We start from the raw sequence: 21002 nt of genomic DNA, 5'->3' as shown, positions 1-21002 counted from the left end.
TGCATCTTTATATATGCATGAGAGGAACTGTTGTTTAGTGGTTAAGAGCATGGTCTTTGGGGCCAGACTGCCTGGATTTGAATCCTGGTTCTGCCAGTTACTAGCTATGTAATGTTAAGGTAGGATACTTAACCTCTCTGTACTGCAGTTCATTACCTTAAAAACAGGGATTATAATAGTACTTTTTCAGGTGATAATATACCCCTTAACATAATAAAGGAGTTAATGCACATTAAATACATAAAATACTTACATCAGTGCTTGATATAAGGACAATTTAAGTGTCAGGTATATCAGGTATAGTTAATATTAAAACCATGGGGAAGAAATATAAAACAGGCTATGGAGGCTCTGGTATTAATACTAGTCACGTTTACTATGTGTCCTTTGGCCTGATATTTTGCTTCTGTAAGATACAATTTGACCATATGACATATAGGAATGACAGTCACTAGCTCAGAGTCTTATTGTTAGGATTAAATGGGATAATGTATATATGTATATAAAATGTTTAGAAATACTTCCACATAATAAACACTTACTGAATGTTAATTCATCTTCCTACCAACTTCACTCTTGTTTTATCTTACTTTACCACCTTGGTCTTCCTTTGCTTTGGTTTTTATCTGCTATAGATTGAGTCATGTGTCTCCCCCAATTCATATGTTGAAGCTTAACCCGCTTGCATGTGACTGTATTTGGAGACAGGGCCTACAAGGAGGTAATTAAGATTAATGAGATTATAAGGGTGGGGCTGAGCATATGTCAGGAGGACAAGCTAGAGGAGCTACCCACTCCAGGGCCTCCTCTCTGTGGAGAGCTGCAGAGACGTCAGGAGGACCTGTCTGCAGAGAGAAGCTACACACTCCAAGGCCTCCTCTGAGCTATTGTGTCACTCAATAAACCTTCTCTTTGCCTTGCTCACCCTTCTTGTGGCCACATACCTCATTCTTCCTGGACGCAGGAGAAGAGCTCAGGACCTACTGAATGGCAGGGCTGAAAAAGCTATAAGACACACAGGGTTGAAACACACCCCTTGCTTGCCACGTTGCAGGTGAAAAGGAAACAACTGTGGCCCTTTGGGGACCCCAGACATGGGAGCTCCCCAAGCCTGGGTTGTGACTCCCTCTTTGGGGCCCTGCAGTTCCTGGAGTCTCCAAGCTTCTGGGCAACACCACATTCCCTGGTGGCAGCCATGGAAGCTGCTTGCAGGGTGCCTGGTCCAGCTGCAGCCTTGCAGAGAACCGGCACGTGTGCCAGCACCTGGAGCTGCCCCGCCCTGCTGCAGCAGCCAGTGTGCCTGACTGTGTGCAGTGGCTGAACCCCATGCTTGCTCGCTCACACACCCCTTGTCCCTCCACACGTGGCTCACCCTTGGCAGGCATGGGATCCAGCCAGTAGCGTGAGCTGAGTGCCTCCTGCCAGGCCAAGTGGGTGGAATAAGCCCAGGGGTCCTGCAGGCAAAGGTGCCACCAGCCACAGAGGTTTCCTGCCAGGAAAGTGACACCCCAAAGATCCTGTAACAGAATCATTGTACTTTATGCATAATTCCTTTTTTGGTATCCTTTAGTGAAGTTCGTTTTAATATTCTAACAGTGCTATAAGAAAGCAAGGTAAAGGCTATGCATCCCCACTTGTGCCACAGTAAAAAGAAGAGAAGAGTAGTGGTGGGTGGCAAGGAGTGATATTGGTAATCACTGAGGGAATTGAGGGAAAGAAGGATCCAATGGATGCAGTTGCATACTTGGACACTAATGTCCAGGGTTTAGTTTTGTCTCGAATCAACCTTAGAGTTCCTAGACTATTTTTATCAAAGTAGATAGCTGTGTATCTGACATGTGACTCCCAGCAGCATAGGGTATGAAAATGCCGTTGCCCTCTCCATTGTTCCTGTTGTGTTACTTAGCAAGCACCTCAGACTTGGACTTAATCAAGTCCAAGTTGATTACAGCACACATTTTCATTTTAAACTATGTTCATGCTGCTGCTGACATTAGCCTCCCTTTCCCTCTGTTTTCTATACTGGAAAAGAAATAAAACAATATTTCAGCTTTAGCAGAAGTCATGGAAAAAATTTAAAACTTTGCTGGTACTCTTGCTAGTAACAGATAAGTAAGTAAATCCACATTTCTCAGTATGGTTACAATACAATTATGATTTTCCATGTACTTAAAATCTATCTTCTGGATCACATTTGTGCTCTTATTCATTCAAAAACACTTATTGAGCATCTGCTGAGTGCTAGGCACTGTGATAGTGCTGGAGATAGCAATGCAACTAACCATCATTGTCCCAAAGAACCCATGATGCAATGAGAGAGACAGCCATGTAGATAGACAATGTAGTTGGTGTGTGTGATATAACCGAAGAATCAAGGAAGCACTGAGAGGGCACCTAGTGGAAGGGAAGGATGTGGTCAGTACATGCCTCCTCCAGGAAGTGACTCCTAAGCTGAGTCATAAAGAGTCCTCAGTCCTTGTCCGGTACAGAGAAAGTGGGAGAAAGGAGGTAAAGAGAGTACTCTGGCAAGGGAGAGGACTTGAGCAAGGGTATGGAAGTTGGGAAAGTGTGCTGTGTGGAGGACTAAAAATAGCTAATTTTTGCTGGGTTCTAAGGTTTGAGGCAGAAATGACAAAGGATAAAGCTAGAGAGTTAGGCAGGTACCAGATTTTGAGTGATCTTTTATGTTGTGGTAAGCAATTTGAACTTTGGTTATCAGGAGACATGGGAAGGTCTTAGGCAAGTAGTGATATGATCAGATTTTAATTTTGAGTCCACTCCTGTATGGAGGATGGATCTGAAGAAGTCAGGTTACAGGTGAGAATAACCTGTTAGGAAGTTATTGAAAGCAGGGTATGCAGGTAATCCTGGAAGGAATATCTGGAGCAAAGATTGTAGGAATAAAGAGAAGAGCACTGATTGGAGAGATGTTTAACAGGTAAAATCTATAGGACTTGGTGATGAATTCAGTTTTGATGATGATGTGGATGATTCCCAAGCTTCTGACTTGGGTCACTGATAAGGTTAGCCTTTGTGTCCCCACCCAAATCTCATCTTGAATTGTAATCCCCAAGTGTTGAGGGAGAGACCTGGTGGGAGGTGATTGGATCATGGGGGCAGTTTCCCCATGCTGTTCTTATGATAGCGAGTGAGTTCTCAGGACATCTGATGTATTTATAAGTGTTTGATAGTTCCTCTCTTGCTTGCTTCTTCTCTCTCCTGCCATCCTGTGAAGAGGTGCCTTCTGTCATGATTGTAAGTTTCCCATGGCCTCCCCAGCCATGCAGAACTGAGTCAATTAAACCTTTGTTTCTTTATAAATTACCCAGTCTCAGGTAGTATCTTTATAGCAGTGTGAGAATGAATTAATATAGTGACCTTATGACAGTGGCAGCATCAACTATTTCATGGAACTGTCTAGAAACCTGGACACTTTACAAAGTTAAATATGATATCTGGAATTTCCTTTTTACCATTTTACCCTTGTTCAATTTATGCTGGAGACAAAAAGAGATTTAAAAAATAAATTTTATATTTCAACCATGTCCTACAATTAAACATTTACTGTCCTTATTGGCCTTCTCCTACTTAAAGATGGAACTACAAGAAAAATGTGCTTAAGGACATATTTACAGTAAGATGCCTGACATAATTAACTTGTCATCGAAGTTACTGAGGAAAATTCCACTATGTCAGCAATGAACTTCAGACATTTGTTTTGGGTTTATGGTGAGATATTATCTGTTGCGCTCTGCTCCTTGTTCTGCCTCGGCAATCCAAATGATCAGAGGCTCTCAGCAGACATGCTGGTGGGTTACAAAGGTACATGAGGGAAAAACAACTTCAAGTCATAAATGCTTTATTTTAAAAGGAATAAAAACTTTAAAAATTTAGCAGAGTTTGGGAATTACTGCTAATAGATAGGGAATTGTTTAGAAATCAACTAAATGCAGTGTATCTACTAGAAATAGAAATATTTTTGGAAGGAAAAAAGTAACCTGTGCTAACATGATATTTAAAAGACATGGATATACTACAGATGATTTGTGTAGATATTTGAAGATTTCATTTGCATAGAAGTGCTCATTTGCTGAGGGAACCAGCTCTCTATTGTTGATATAACTATTTGCCTATGGGCAGGAAAGATCTGCTCAAGTAGGTCTTGTGGATTGAGTGACAAAAGGAATTAGAAAAAATAATTTAAAAAGTAACAATACTACTTTTTGGTATTATAGTAGAAGAGAAGAATGAGTGCTTTTTACTTTATATTTTTACCTGAGGAACTTTAGGAGTAGGAGTGGTTTTCTAAATATGTATAAAACTGTCTTTACTGTAGGGAAAGTCAGGAGGAGTTTGTAAATATTTGTGTTGCTTTCTCTGTTGTTTGTCTTTAAATTTGCCTAGATTAACTTCACATCAGAGTAACTGCCAGATAGGATGCTTCTTCATCTTTGTTTTAGAATAAGGAAATCTTTTGAGTAATAATAATAATAGCACAAGCTAAAATTTATTTTTTTAATGTTTTATTTTTAATTTTGGAGGGTACATAGTAGATGTATATATTTATAGGTTCCATGAGATATTTTGATACAGGCTTACAATGCATAATAATCACATCTGGGTGAACGGGTATCTGTCCCCTCAAGTATTTACCTTTTGTGTTACAAATAATTCATTTACACTCTTTTAGTTATTTTAAAATGTACAATTAAATTATTTTTTACTATAGTCACTCTGTTGTGCTAATACATACTAGGTCTTATTCATTCTTTCTGTTGTTTTTGTACCCATTAACCATCCCCACTTTTCCCCTACTCCCTGTTATTACCCTTTCCAGCCTCTGGTAACCATCATTACACTATCTGTCTCCATGAATTCAGTTGTTCTAAATTTTTAGCTCCCACAAGTAAGTAAGAACATGTGAAGTTTGTCTTTCTGTGCCTGGCTTACTTCACTTAATGACCTCCATTTTCATCCATGTTGTTGCAAATGACAGGATCTCATTCTTTTTGTGGCTGAATAGTACTCCATTGTGTATATGCACCACATTTTCTTTATTCATCTGTTGATGGACATTTAGGTTTTGTTAGACCCTTATTAGTGGTTCTGCTTTTTGCCCTTTGAAGCATGTGATCTTTGTACCTACTCCCTGCTCTTACACCCCCTCCCCTTTTGAAACCCTTAATAAAAACTTGCTGGTTTGAGACTCAGGCCAGCAGCACGGTCCTACCGATATGTGATGTCACCCCTGGCGGCCCAGCTGTGAAATTCCTCTTTGTACTGTCTCTCTTTATTTCTCAGCCGGCTGACACGGAAAATAGAAAGAATGTATGTTGAAATATTGGGGGCGGGTTCCCCCAATATCTGGTGTGCCAACATGGTTTTCTTTTTCCTAAGTGCATGTGGAAACCCGATTCCCTTTGGTAGGTGCGTAGAAACGTTCATCCGTTTGGTCCACAGAAACGCTTGTTCGGCTCCCTGACGATTGGTGAGTTGTCTGTGTATTGTCCAGGGTAACTATGGGGCACATGGAGTCTAAATATTATGCCATCTCTGCTATATTAAACTCCTGTTAAAACAGGGAGGAGTTCGGGTGCCCATGGAAAATATGGTCACCCTATTCAGGGAAGTGGAAGAACACTGTCCTTGGTTTCCTGAAAAGGGAACGTTAGATGTGGAACTATGGGATCGTGTTGAAGAATCTCAAATCAATAATCTAAACTCCCACTTCAAGAAACTAGAAAAAAAGAGAAAAGTTTACCCAAAGCAAGCAGAAGGGAGGAAGTAATAAAGATAAAAGCAGAAAGTTAATGAAATTGAAGGAAGAAAAACAATAGAAAAAATCAGTGAAACAAAAAGCTTTCCCTTTTAAAAGATCAGTAAATCTCTGGAAATGTTGACAAATAAATAAAAAGACAAAAGTCACAAATTAGAAATATGAGGAATTAAACTGAAGATACCATTACAGACCCTGCAGACATGAAAAGGATAACAAAGGACTACTGCAAACAACTCCATACACATAGACTTGACAACTTCAATGAAGCAGACCAATTCTCTGAAAGAGTATAAACTGTGACAACACACCCCATATGAAATGGGTAATTTGAATAGTCCTATAACTATTAAAGAAACTTAATTGATAGCTTAAAATCTCAAAAAGAAATCTCTAGACCCATATGGTCTCACTGGAGAATTCTACCAAGCCTTTAAAGAAGTCTAATGTTAATTTCACAAAATCTTTTTCAGAAAAATAGAAAAAATAGAAAAGAAGGTCCCAATTTATTCTATGAAGTCACTATTAACCTAACATTGAAACCAGACTATTACATTACATAAAAAGAAAACTATACACCAATATCTCTCATAAGTATAGATATACAAATTATTAACAAAACATTAAAAATAGAATTCAGCAATACATAAAAAGAATTATACTCCACAAACGAGAGCTTTATTCCAGAGATGCAAGACTATTTGAATATTTGAAAATCAATAAATGTATTCCATCATATGAAAGTCTAGAAGAAAAATTACATTATCACATTAACTGATACAGAAAAATAATTAGATAAAATTCACACCCATTTATGATAAAAACTCTCAGAAAACTGAGTATAGTAGAGAGTTTCCTCAGTTTCATAAAGAGCATCTAGAAAGATATACAACATTATACTTACTGGTGATAGACTGAATGCTTTCTGTTTAAGAACAAGAATAAGACAAGGGTGTACATTCACCACTGCTATTTAACATAGTACTGGATGGTCTAGCCTGTGTGAAAAGACAAGGAAAGGAAACGAAAGGCACACATCATTTATAGGTGACATAATGATCTATGTAGAAAATGCCAAGAAATTTACAAAAAAACCGAGTTCAGCAAGGTTGCAGGGTATAAGACAAACATAAAAATCAATTGTATTTTTATATATTATCAGTGAACTCATAGAAACAAATAAAAACTACAATACCATTTACAGTTACTCAAAAAAAAGAGGAATGTTTAGCTGTAAATCTAACAAAACATGTACAGGACTTATATGCTGAAATTAAAGAATGCTGATAAAAATATTAAGAGAGATTTCTAAATAAGTAAAGAGATATTCTGTGTGCATGGATTGGAAAAGTCAACGTAGTAATGACAGCAGTTCTTCCCTGGCATACAAGTTTAAAGCAATTCCTATCCAAATCTCCAATGCATCAATAGATACAGACAAGATTATTCTAAAATGTATATGGAAAGACAAACAAACTAGAATAGCTAAAACAATTCTGGAAAAAAAAGTGGAAAGAATCATTCTACCTGATTTCAGGACTTATTGCCTAGTTACACTAATCAAGACTAGATGATATGGTGGAAGGATAGATATATAGATCAATGGAACAGAATAGAGAACTCAGAAATAGCTTCATACAAGTACAATGAACTAATTTTTGACAAAGGTGCAAAAGCAATTCAATGAAGGAAAGATAGTCTTTTTAAACAAATGGTGCTTGAGCAACTAGATACAAGAAAAATGAACCCCAGTGTAAGTGACTCAAAATAAATTATAGAATTAATGTAATACTATAAAATATTTAGAAGATAGCATATGAGAAAATATAAGGCTTGGTAAAGTTCTTAGACATGACACCAAAAACACGATGCATACAAGAAAAAAAGTGATAAATTGGACCTCTTTAAAATGAAAAACTTTTGCTTTGAGGAAGAGTAAGAGGATGAAAATACAAGCTACAAAGAGGGATAAAATGTTCCCAAACCACATATCTAACAATGGATTCATATCTAATGTATAAAAAGAACTCTCAAAACTCAACATTTAAAAAATTTTAAATGGGCAAATTTTAAAATGGGCAAAAGACATGAAAAGACCTTTTATTGAAGAGGATATCCAGGTGACAAATAAGTACAGGTATATGAAAAGATGTCCCAAATTAAAACTACAGTAAGATATCACTGCATACCTATTAGAAAATTGAAAATAAAAAATAGTGACAATACCAATGTTGGTGAGGATATGGAAAAATTGGATCTCTCATACACTGCTGGTAGGAATATAAGATGGTACAACTACTCTGGAAGACTGTTTAGCAGTTTCCAAAAAAACTAAACATACACTTAACCATATGTCCCAACAGTCACACTTCTGGGCATTTATCCTAGAGAAAATAAAAACTTATGTTCACATAAAAACCTATACACTAATTGTTCATAGCAGTTTTGCTGTAATAGCCAAACACTGGAAACAACAAAAATGTCCCTCAATAGGGGAATAGCTAAATAAACTGTGATACTCTTGTACATCCATACCATGCAATAATACTTAGTAATGAAAAGGCACTGACTATCGATACATTTAAAAACTTGGATGGATGTCAGAGGCATTATGTTAAGCGAAAGAAGCCAATCTAAAAGGTCATTTTGTATGGTTCCATTCATATAACATTTTTTAAATGACAAAATTATATAGATGGGAAACGTTGCTGGTTATGAGGGGTTAGGGGTGGTATGGGAAAGGCAGTGGGTATAACTATAAGGAGGTAGCAACAGGGAGACGTTTGTGGTGATAGAACAGTCTGTATCTTGTTTGTGGTGGTTGTCACAAATCTACAGAAGTCCTAAGACAGGATGGAACTAACATAGTCCTCCTTAACCACAGTTTCATTTTCCATGATTTCATTTACCAACTGTGAACCACAGTCCAAAAATATTAAGTAAAAAATCCTAGAAATAAATAATTCATAAGTTTTAAACTGTGCAGCATTCTGAGTAGCAGGATTAAATCTGGCACCTTCCTGTTTTGCCCTCACATTCCAGCATGTGAATCATCCCTTTATCCAGAATACCCACACTGTAGGCATTCCACGCTCATTAGTTAGCCACTTAGTGGCCTTCTTGGCTATCAGATTGACTGTTGTGGTATTACACTGTGTGTTCCAGTGAACTTTGTTTCACTTAATAATGACCCCAAAGTGCAAGAGTAGTGATGCTGGCAATTCAGATATGCCAATGAGAAGCTGTGAAGCGCTTCCTTTAAGTGAAAAAAAATGAAAGTTCTCAACTTAATAAGGAAAGAAAAAAAATAGGCTGAGACTGCTAAGATCTAAAGTAAGAATGATCTTCGACCTGTGCAATTGTGAAGAAAGAAAAATTCAGGTTAGTTTTGCTGTTGCACCTAAAACTGCAAAAGTTATGACCACAGTGTGTGATAACTGCTTAGTTAAGATGCAAAAGGCATTACATTTCTCAGTGGAAGACATGAACAGAAACATGTTTTTATTGATAATTTTGAAGTCAAAATATAGAGATGAATCTCTAAATTTAAAACACTTTATTTGGGAAGCAAGAATTGCAATTCTGGCCACACACAGAACATTTTATTTTAGTCTTCAGTCTTTAGTATGTCTGAAGAACAAAGAAGGTTGGAGGTTTTATAAAAAGGGGAAATGTTACGTGTTATTCTGAAAGTTCATTGGCACTAGAAAGTTTGGTGAGTGACAGTAGTGGGTAAAACCGGTCTTAAGGTTGCAGCAGGTTGTTTCAGTAGTGAGTAGCTAAAACTGATTTCAGATTACAACAGGCAATTTCTGAAGCCAGCCTTGCAGATAATTACATTCTTAGTGCAATGTTATTATATTATATGCTCTGAGTGCTTTTTCCCCCTGGACTCTCAACTTTGTTCTCGTTGAATATAAAAAATGACCCAATTTGTATGATCACCTTTCACATTTCCCTTTTCTGATCAGGATTTTTCTCTGAAAACATCAGGGACCAACCATTATGTAGTAAGGCTTAATTGTTCCTCAGTGACAGGATGAACCTATCTAATATGTCTAACATATTAGATTTCTGTGAATTTATGTAATTTTTGAAACGTGATTATCAACAACATACCCATAAATGTAACTAAAAGATCCAGTATCACTTATTTGACAATGTTTCCTACACAGTTTACCAAATAAGCCTAACTAATATCTCTACAAGATGACATATATCTTTTGAGGCTTTCCATGGGCTCAACTGAAAAATCCTAAAGTTAATTCTAGGTCAGAAAGACTTAATTTAGAATTTGATTTTAGGGAAGTTTTTCAAAGATGTTAAAAAGCTTGAAACACTTGATCAAAACAGAATAACAGGTCACTGTAAAATAACAGTCATTCATTTAAAAAGAATGATAGTCAAAAGACTCTAAAAGCAATCCAGAAAGTTACACAGATATAAAAACCTTAACCCTTTCAAAGCTTAGTTTTCCTAAGTAATAAAAAATCTAATAAAGGCAACATAGAAAGTAACCTTGACAAAGTGTAAAATCTTTGTTTCTTGGACCCGCTACCAAAAAGGTAGAAAAAAAATTTCTGCAGGGTGAGTGTTTCTCCTTATGGAACGTCATTTAGATAACCTGGAAGTCAAGCCTGATGCAGACATATGAAGACTATGTCCAAAGTTATGAGTGTAACAATTCATATACATCAAGAAAAGCTAAGAGTACAGAATCAGGTTATACTGAAGGAAAATATTGCTTTTCTATGCCTTTAAGATAAATATTTCAGTGTCAGGCCAAAAAAGCAGAGTTAGAACTGGAAAAAAAAATGTTTTAGGAGCTGATAACAAAGTTGGAGAAGAGCACTCTTACCCCAGGCCTTCACAACGGGAGAAAAAAGGTGAAGGCAGGGATGTCGGACCTACAAGTCACGTGTAGCGAGATATAGCAAAAGTTGAATCACTGAGATGTGAATCTGAGAAATTTCAAAAGGAAAACTTTACCTCAGGAAATGAAATTACCATTTTCAATGAAAAGGGCAGCATTTTAAACCTGAAACTAGAGAAATTAAATAGATCTCAGGAAGAAATGGCAGAAACAAAAATTGTGCAGTTCAGAACATGGCTGTTAAACAGATTTTAGAATTAAAAATCAAAACTTCTTGCAGTTTTATTAAGGACAGATCAGTACTTCAGGAAATATTTGTTATTTTAAATATAGAGGACTATACTCTGGTCTGGTATCAGCAACTCCTGACACCAGTGTTTAATTTTTAGAAAAACACATAAACAATTTCTTTCTAATCCCAGCCAATCTGATCACAAATAAAACTTCCTTCATAAAGCCCATCTTCTATAAATCCTCTTCAACTTGTTTAGAACTTTCATTATTTTCCCAAGCCCCCATTCTTAGTCCTATAGTTTTTCTTTTTTGTAAATTTTGGAATAACTAATTATTTAATCTCAGGACAAAAAGGTACCACTTAAGATTTTTTTCTCATACAAAATTATTTTTCCCTAAATTCATATTTTGATTAATAGACCTAAATATATTTAGTATTTTTATAAAATTTAAGAAGCCAAGAAAGAACTTTTATGTATTTACCAATTTGGCTCAATTTTGGATATAACTTGGTCATTTAATGAGTATTATTATTTAATATAACTTTAAAATTTTAAATTGCATAAAAGTTTCATTTATAAATGTTAATTTCATTTCCGATTACCTAATTTATTTTTTAGTAATTACACCTAGATTACTTACAAAAATTAAAATATTAGAGCAAGTCACTATTTTATTTTTTATTAACCAATTTCATAGCCTATTAATATCAAGTGTTTACCTAAGGTGAAACCTTAAAGTTTAATACATAGGTATCCTGTTCATAACTCAGAAAATACAGCCGTTTTTATTAAATCAACAATATTAAACCTTATCAATCAAAGAATTGCATACACAAACATTATTTTGTTTTAGGCTGGGTTTATAGCTTTATAACCTTAAGAACTCTAGCAGAGGCAAATATAAAACTGAACAGTAAACCCAGCCAAAAATGTTGACAATTTTAAAGACTTTTCTAATTTTATTTAATCAACAATTTAAAAACCAATTGATTTATCAAGGATTTGTTTAAGTAAGGCAAAGCAAAAATATTTGGGGTTGTTACATATTTTATATGAGTACATATTTTATCTAAATAGAATTCCTTAAGGGATTTCTGGCCGACTACACCAGGTTTTATCATGTAGATGCAACACATCACACAATACATGTATACATGCATAAATACATCTAAACACATACACATACATATAAATAAAGATCTTACAGATTTTATTTTAGAATTTTAGTCATGAGATAGTAAAACATACATACTGGTTTCTTAAAAAGCAGTTGAATTGAAATTATTTTCTGACAAACTGGGAGAAGGCTAAGCTTTTAACTTGTTGTCTGTAGTCCTGATATGGCTGTGAAACAAATTTTGAGTAAAGCAGTTTGAGGCAGTTACCAATATAGTGGATTGGACAAGGAGTAACTGTGGAAATGTGTCTGAATTACGTGAGGAGGGGTAGAAGATAAGAGTTACTCTAACAAGGTCTGTACAGTGTTTTCTTGTTCTCAATTATTTGTCCTCGAAGATAAAAATGCTGCCATTCCTTATAGTATAGTGTTTTACATGAGAATTTAATCTTTAGCTTTAAGAAACAGCACAAAGGTCAAAACAATTTTATTTTATATCTGCTGGTTTCAAGTGTTTTAGAATAATTAATATGCCAGAATAGCTTAGCTGTTTTAGAAAAAGAAAGTTTAGGTTACAAAAGAGTGAAGAGGAGGAATTGTAAGAAGGGGAGGGGAAGATCCAGAGAGAAAAGCCTCCCAGCTACCTTTGAGACAGTATTTTGTAGTTAGACAATCTTTGAGTGCTGATTTTTTTTTTTTTTTTTTTTTGCCTCAAGGTATCAATTGAAATCTAAGTCTTATTTGCAGTGTATGATTTTATAGCTGTGGTTTTTTAGTTTAGTTTTAAGAACAATAGTCTGTTTGAATGATCTCTGTAATGTTTAAACATGTTACCAGGTGGAGTTAAAAAAAAATTTTGCCATGCCTCTGAACTTTGAGAGCCCATTTGTAACTAAATTTATCTAGGTGATTAAGCACTTGCCAATTAGATGCAAGTGCTAATAAACAAAGGCCAAGTAAATGCAAGAACTGATAGAAAATAAAGTACATATTTACCAAAAAAGATGACAGTCTTCTCCAAATGAAGAGGAAAATTCCCTCATCCAAACCTCAAAGCCAAGATGAGTCAGCTTTGGAATCCCACTTCGGATACCAAGTATGTCCAAGTCAAATACAATACGTTTTACTTGGGAAGCAAGAACTGCAAGTCCAAGCATACACGAGTGGTCTTTGGTATGTCCAATGAACAAACAGAAAGTTTGAGGTTTTATAAAAAGGAGTCATATGTATTGTTCTGAAAGTTCATTAGCACTTGTAAAATTTTGGGGACCTGGCAAGTTCTGATTGGTGAGTGTTGGTGGTGGGTAAAAAGTCTTATAGTAGAAGCAGGTTGTTTCAATAGCTATTAGATATAACTGGTTTTAAGTTAACAATAACCAGTTTCTGTGGGTGGGGTTGCAGACAATTACATTCTTAGGGTAATATATGATGTTTCCTGAGTGCTTTTCTCCCCTGGCCTCTCGACTTTGTTTTAATTGGGCATGATAAGAATGACCCAATTTATATGATCAACTTTCACAGTGGCAATCAGGTTTGGTACTATTGGTGGGTTCAGACATCTACTGGAGTCTTAGAACTATTCCCTGAGGATAAGGGGGGCCTACTGTGGGCACATACATTATACAATGCCAATTTCCTGGTTTTGATACTGTACTACAGTTATAAAAAGATGTAACCATTGGGGGGAACTGGATGAAGGGTACACAGCACCTCTACTATATTTGCAACTTCTTGTGAACCTACAATTATTTCACAATTAAAGATTGGAAATCATTTCAACGTATTTTTGTTGGTTAACGTGAAATAAAATATTTCTATATTATATATGAACCATGACTGATTAGTATATAATAGTACAAATAATTTACCCTCTTAACACTACTTAGTACTTAGAAATATCTCTGAATAACAAAATGTTACACTTGGAAATGTCTGCTTGATATGAAAAAAATGTGATCATTTGGAATGCTTAAAAAATGTGTGTGTGCGTTGTCATATGTGTCCGTGTGAAGGGACTACCAACAGGCTTTGTGTGAGCAATAAAGCTTTTTAATTGTAGGTGGGCTGAGTCCGAAAAGAGAGTCAGCAAAGGGAGTTATAGGGCTGGGGCAGTTTTATAGGATTTAGGTAGGTAGTAGAAAATTACAGTTAAAGGGGGTTGTTCTCTTGCGGGCAGGGGTGGGGGTCACAAGGTGCTCAGTGGGGGAGCTTCTGAGCCAGAAGGAATTTCACAAGGTAATGTCATCAGTTAAGGCAGGAACCGGCCATTTTCACTTCTTTTGTGATTCTTCAGTAGCTTCATACCATCTGGATGTATATGTGCAGAGTTGGGCTCAGAGTCTTGACATTCTTGTCTTCTTATATTAATAAGAAAAACAAAACAAGATAGTGGTGAAGTGTTGGGGTGGGGAAAATTTTGGGGGTTCGTATGGAGAGATAATGGGCGATGTTTCTCAGGGCTGCTTCAAGCAGGATTAGGGGTGGCATGGGAACCTAGAGTGGGAGAGATTAAGAGGAAGGAAGATTTTGTGGTAAGGGGTGATATTCTGGGGTTGTTAGAAGGAGCATTTGTCATATAGGATGATTGGTGATGGACTGGATACAGTTTTGTATGAACTGAGAAACTAAATGGAAGACATAAGGTCCGAATAAGAGAAGGAGAAAAACAAGTATTAAAAGACTAAGAATTGGGAGGACCCAGGACTTCAAATTAGAGAGTGCCTAAGGGGGTTCAGCATGATTATTTGCTTGGCTGGCGAGTTTTTGGCCTCTATCCTTGAATTTTTTTATGTTGTCATATACCAGGCCAGACTGATTTAGGTAAAAACAACACTCTTCATTTAAAAATATGCAGAGTCCTCCTTTTTCAGCAGTGAATAAGTCAAGGCCTATTCCTGTCTTCTTATATTAATAATAAGAAAAAATAAAATAATAGTGAAGTGTTGGTGTCATGAGGGGAACAGGAAGCTGTTTGGTCTTATTTGCAAATTGATTTTTGGGGGTAAGGAAAACTAGTGTACATGTGCCTGTCTAACTAACAGGTAGACACATGTAGGTGGAGGAACCACAAAGGAGGAAGAGACCTTGCGTAAGGCAAAACTGGAAATGTAATGTGGGTGAAAGAATTGGAGTGTGCTTTTCCAGCAAAGGTCATTTATCCATTCCAAGAGGGAGTTAAGAGTGGCAGTTAGGGGCCAAGACCAGGACCAGCTATGATGGTTTGGAGGAAAAGTATAAGCTGGCAGTGTAGATAAGGGCAGGGCATTTATGGATAGGTGAAAACGAACAATAAGAGTACGACTAGACAGAAAATAGCAGGGATGAAAAGTTTTTGGGATGCAGTCTAAGTAGTGGGGATGACTGCATAAAGCCCTGTTGCAAAGAGTCTGGTAAGGAAGGACAGACCTAACAAAATGAAAGGATGTATTAGGCTCATAAGGGTTACTACTGTTCTTCAGAAATGTGGGTGAGTTTAAGGGAAGTAGGGGTGAGTACTCGTGACTTCTAGGAGGAAGAGGAGAGATCAGGCTGGCTGTCCAATGGACACGGCTTTATTTTGGAATGGTGAACCCAATGGGGAGGGTCCTGCAGGAGGACGGCAGTTGGGGTATTATAGATGACTAAGTAGGGTCCATTCCATCGAGGTTGTAGAGTTTGAGGGGTCAGATTCTTAACAAGAACTGATCGTCCAGCTAGGGTGTCTTTATAAGGCTAGGAATCTGGAATAGGCAAGAGAAGATTAGCAGCCTGGCCAATTTCCTGTCTAGCCTGCTGGAGGACTGGAAGATAGTCACCTAGGGGGCTGGTGTCTGGGATGAGGTTGGGGCCAAGCAAGAAAGGGTATCCATATAAAAGTTCAAATGGGCTGTACTCTGTAGCATCTCAAGGACAGGCTCTAATTCTGAGAAGGGCAAGAGGTAAAAGTACTATCTGGTCCTTTTTAAGTTGGAGGCTGAGCTTAGTGAGGTGTGTCTTTAAAAGACCATTAGTCTGTTCTACCTTTCCTGAAGATTGAGGACGATAAGGGGTATAACGTTTCCACTGAATACCAAGAGCCTGAGAAACTGCTTGGGTGATTTGACTAATAAAGGCCGGTCCGCTATTGGACTGTACAGAAGTGGGAAGTCCAAACCAAGGAATTATGTCTGACAGAGGGGAAGAAATGACCACGGTGGCCTTCTCAGACCCTGTGGGAAAGGCCTCTACCTATCTGGTGAAAGTGTCTTCCCAGACCAAGAGGTATGTATATTAGTTTCCTGACTCGGGGCATATGAGTAAAGTCAATTTGCCAGTCCTGGGCAGGGGCAAATCCCCGAGCTTGATGTGTAGGGAAGGGAGGGGGCCTCAACAATCCCTGAGGAGTAGAATAGCAGATGGAACACTGAGAAGCGATTTCCTTGAGAATAGATTTCCACAATGGAAAGGAAATGAGAGGTTCTAAGAGGCGGGCTAGCAGCTTGTAACATACATGGAAGAGGTTATGAAGTGACGACAGAACAGAATGGGCCTGCGAGGCTGGAAGGAGATATTTTCCTTGGTCTAAGAACCATTTACCTTGAGTGGGGAGGGACTGATAGGTGGAAACTTCAGTGGGAGAGTAAGTAGGAGTGACTGATGAGAAGGAGAAAAACTGGCCGTGAGGAACAGAAGTAGGAATGCTAGCTGCTTCTTTAGCTACCTTATCAGCATAAGCATTGCCCTGAGCGACGCGATCTGATGCCTTTTGATGGCCCTTGCGGTGAATGAATCCAGCTTCCTTTGGAAGTAAAGTGTCCTTGAGAAGAGTTTTTATTAAAGAGGCATTAATGATGGAGGACCCTTGTGTAGTGAGGAAACCTCTTTCAGCCCATATAACAGCATGGTGGTGCGGGATATGGAGGGCATATTTAGAGTCAGTATAAATACTGACATGCAGTCCTTTTGCAAGAGTGAGGGCCTGGGTTAAGACAATGAGTTTGGCTTGCTGAGAGGTAGTGGAGGGGGGCAGAGCGGTAGCCTCAGTGATAGATGTGGAAGACACTATAGCATAGCCTGCCTTTGCCAGTGATTGGCAATTGGGCCTGGAAGAACTATCATCAATAAACAAAGCGTGGTCTGGGTGGGGAACAGGAAAGAGGTAATATGGGGAAATGGGGAAAATGAATGGTTTCGTTAGGATGGCAAAACCAGGTATCTAAAGGCGAAAGTACCTAACCATGCCTAGGAAGGAAAGGAGTTGTTTTGTAGAAGGGGTTGGGGTTTGGGAGACTAGCTAGACACGATTAGCAGGGAGAGCACATGTATTTTTATGAAGAATTATGCCGAGATAGGTAATGAATGACGAAGAAATTTGGGCTTCACTGAAGTAATGGGTGCTGTCCCTGAAGCCTTGTGCCAGTACAGCCCAGGTAAGTTGCTGAGGCTGATGGGTGTCAGGGTCAGTCTAAGTGAAAGCGAAGAGAGGCTGGGATGAAAGGTGCAAAGGAATAGTAAAGAAAGCATGTTTGAGATCCAGAACAGAATAATGGGTTATGGAGGGGTAAAATGGGAGAATTGTAAGGAGAGTTTATAGGATTTATAAGGCCATGCTGTAACAAGTGAGTGATAATAGGCTTTAATTCTTTTAAAGTGTGCTGTGGGATGGGATATTGGTGTTGAGCAGGGTAAGGGTGATGAGGTTTTAATGGGATGGTAAGGGGTGCATGATCAGTTGCCAAGGAGGGAGTAGAGGTGTCTCATACTTGTGGATTAAGGCAAGGAGATACAAGGAGAAGATGTGAAGGAGGCTTTGAACTGGGGAAAAGGGTGACAATGAGTTGTGGCTGTAGCCTAGGAAGAGTCAGGGAAGCAGATAATTTAGTTAAAATGCCTTGACATAATAAGGGAACTGGGCAGGTGGGGATAACTAAAAAGGAGTGCATAAAAGAATACCGCCCCAGTTGGCATCAGAATTGGGGAGTTTTAAGAGGTTTGGAAGCCTGGCCATCAATACCCACAACTGTTATGGAGGCAAGGCAAAGAGGCCCTTGGAAAGAGGGTAATGTGGAGTGGGTAGCCTCTGTATTAAGAAGGGGGCGGACTTATCCTCCACTGTAAGAGTTACCTAAAGCATCTGTCATGGTCCAGGAGGCTTCCAAGGCGATCGGGCAGTGTCAGTCTTCAGCCACTAAGCCGAGAAGATCTGGGAAGGAGTCAGTGAGCCTTGCGCCAGAGTTCCAGAGACTCTAGGAATGGCTGCCAGGTGAGTTGGACACTCCAATTTCCAGTGGGGTCCTGCACAGATGGGACGTTGCTTAGGAGGAATCCCGGGCTGCAGGCATTCCTTGGCCCAGTGGCCAGATTTTCAGTACTTGAAGCAAGATCCTGGGGGAGGAGGTCTTGGAGGAATGCCTGGCCACTGCAGTTTAGGTGTTTTGAAATTCTTGTGTGCTGGAGATGTGGCTGAAGTTTCTCTCACAGCACAGGCAAGTAATTGCCACTCTTCTCTATTATTGTACACCTTGAAGGCAAGGTTAATTAAGTCCTGTTGTGGGGTTTGAGGGCTGGAATCCAATTTTTGGAGCTTTTTCTAATGTTGGGAGTGGGTTGGGTAATAAAATGCATACTGAGAATAAGACGGCCTTCTGGCCCCTCTGGGTCTAGGATGGTAAGGCGTTTAAGGGTTGTTGCCAAATGGGCCATGAACTGGGCTGGGGTTTTATACTTGATGAAAAAGAGCCTAACTGTTTTGGGAGAGGTCAGATAAAGAAAAAAGGAGCATCAACCTTGACTATGCCTTTAGCTCCAGCCACCTCTTTAAGAGGAAATTGTTGGGCAGGTGGGGTAGGGCTAGTCACAGAACGAAACCGTAAGCCAGACTAGGTGTGAGGAGGGGAAGTGATAGAAGGATTATAGGGTGGGGGAGCAGAGGCTGCGGAAGAATTGGGACCTGGCTCAGCCTGGCGAGGAGGGGAGAGGTCAGATGGGTCCATAGAAAAGGAGGATTCAAAGTACTCAGAGCTTGGGGTGGAGACCGAAGGAACACACAGAAGAGAAAGAAAAAAGATTTGGGATGAGTCACATTGGGAGCAGAGACTAGGGCGGGACTGATGTGTAGAAGAATGCCTGGATGTCAGGCACCTCAGACCATTTGCCCATTTTATGACGAGAATTATCTAGATCTTGTAGGGTGGAGAAACTGAAAGTGCCATTTTCTGGCTATTTGGAACCACTGTCAAGTTTGTATTGGGGTCAGGTGGTATTGCAGAAGAAAATAAGGTGTTTAGGTTTTAGGTCAGGCGAGAGTTGAAGAGGTTTTAAGTTCTTGAGAACAGAGGCTAAGGGAGAAGAAGGAGGAATGGAGGGTGGAAGGTTGCCCATAGTGAAGGAGGCAAGCCCAGAGAAAAGAGAGCACAGAGACACAGAGGGGGTCGGTACTTGCCACCAAGGTGAAGGATCAAGGCAGGTGTCCCTGTGGTGATCAGACACCTCTGAAATGTGGGTGAATAATCAGACAGGCATCCCTGCAGTGATTAAACACCAAGGGAAGACTGTCTTCTCGAGTCCGTGACCAGTGCTGGAGTTTTGGGTTCACGGATAAAACACGTCTCCTCTGTCTCTACCGGAAAAGGAAAGGAACTGAAATTAAGGGAAGGGATAGATTAAGGGAAAGTGGTGCCAAAATTGAAAGGAGAAAGAGGTTGAGGGATAGTGAGAGAGGTTGGAGAAAAGAGTAAAAGGAAGCTGCTTACCCAATTTAAAATTGGTGAGATGTTCCTGGAGCTGGTTGGTCTGAGGACCTGAGGTCGTAGGTAGATCTTTCTCACAGAGCAAAGAGCAGGAGGACAGGTGATTGTCTTATCAGTTAAGGCAGGAACCGGCCATTTTCACTTCTTTTGTGATTCTTCAGTTGCTTCAGCATTTTCACTTCTTTTGTGATTCTTCAGTTGCTTCAAGCCATCTGGATGTATATGTGCAGGCTTGGGCTCAGAGGCCTGACATGCGTGTGTTTTGTGTTTTCCTGGATAGGCATGCATTCCTATGGAGGAGGTAAGCCGGGAAAGGGAGCTCACATTCATCAGACACCTAGTATGTATAGGAACCTTCTGCGTCCCTGGAAGGATGGATGACCCCACATGTGAAACCTCTCGTGTGATTCTTTTTGGAATTGACTACCATTGCTGAAAAGGGCCCAAATAAAATATCAAATTTTAACATGCTGGAATTTTTCTTTTTTTTCTTCTCCTTCAAACATTTGTAGCTCTTTATATGTGGTATTTCCCCTGTGTCAGAAGGGAAAGAGGGTGCCCTTTGGGGAGGTTCTCTTCCAGACTCCTAGAAGAGAATCTGATTTACCTTAAATGCACAAACAAGGCCTTGCCATGTCCCTGGTCAACCGCAGACAAACTACTTCAGTCACAGAAATAATTTGGACACTTTTGCTTTTTAAGGAAAAGATGATTTCCCTGGATTTTTTTCCTGGGAGGACGAGGCATTCCAAAACCCCAGCGGGGTCAGGCACAGTTCGCCAACTTTATGTTTTGGCGGGGCAGCGCATTTGCTTCCCGAAGTGAGTTGCGAAACCGTTTTCTAGCGCGCACGGGGCTTTCATCTCTTCGGTGCATGCCAACGGCTTCCCGAGATGCCCCCTTTATGGACTTGGCCATCGCTACTTTTGTTACAAATTAACGTCTGGGACTCGGATTGCTGCCAATAGGAAACTCCCGCGATTCGCTGCCTAGGTCGCCGCCCTCACAAGACTGGACTCTGCACAGGCCATCCATGCCCGCTGGTGCACCTCGCTCTCTTGCACGCTAACCCCGCGGGGACGCCCCCGACCTCCCACCTCAGTCCTCGCCACAGTTAGTCCCGCCCTTCCGCGCAGACTCCTTGGAGTTCTGTCCCGCCCTCCGCGCGCTGCGGCAGCCGGGAGATTGTGAAGGGCACCTCCGGCAGCCAATTAACACCAGCACACTGGGCGGGACCACGCTTGGGCAGGCGGAGGGGGTGGACCAAAGGCGGGGACTTTTGAGTGACAAGGAT

At 39.5% G+C, this 21002-nt stretch overlaps 1 long non-coding RNA gene across 3 annotated transcripts; it reads right to left on the bottom strand.

The window, feature by feature from the left end:
• Positions 1-14029: 14029 nt before the first annotated feature.
• On the bottom strand, positions 14030-20849 carry LOC129051634 (uncharacterized). 3 transcript variants are annotated; one of them, XR_008516030.2, is made up of 3 exons: positions 19712-20836; positions 18085-18254; positions 14030-14359 (listed from the first exon to the last, which is right to left on the bottom strand). It is a non-coding gene; the product is annotated as an uncharacterized LOC129051634 (long non-coding RNA). The 3 variants fall into 3 exon arrangements; XR_010137629.1 differs by lacking the exon at positions 18085-18254 and having other exon boundaries at positions 19712-20849; XR_010137628.1 differs by lacking the exon at positions 18085-18254 and having other exon boundaries at positions 14030-14356; positions 19712-20849.
• Positions 20850-21002: the final 153 nt, after the last annotated feature.

Source organism: Pongo abelii, chromosome 17 (assembly GCF_028885655.2).
Source record: "Pongo abelii isolate AG06213 chromosome 17, NHGRI_mPonAbe1-v2.0_pri, whole genome shotgun sequence".
NCBI classification, from domain to species: Eukaryota; Metazoa; Chordata; class Mammalia; order Primates; family Hominidae; genus Pongo; species Pongo abelii.
Note: the sequence above shows the minus strand (reverse complement) of the source record. Positions and strands in the feature narration are given on the sequence as shown.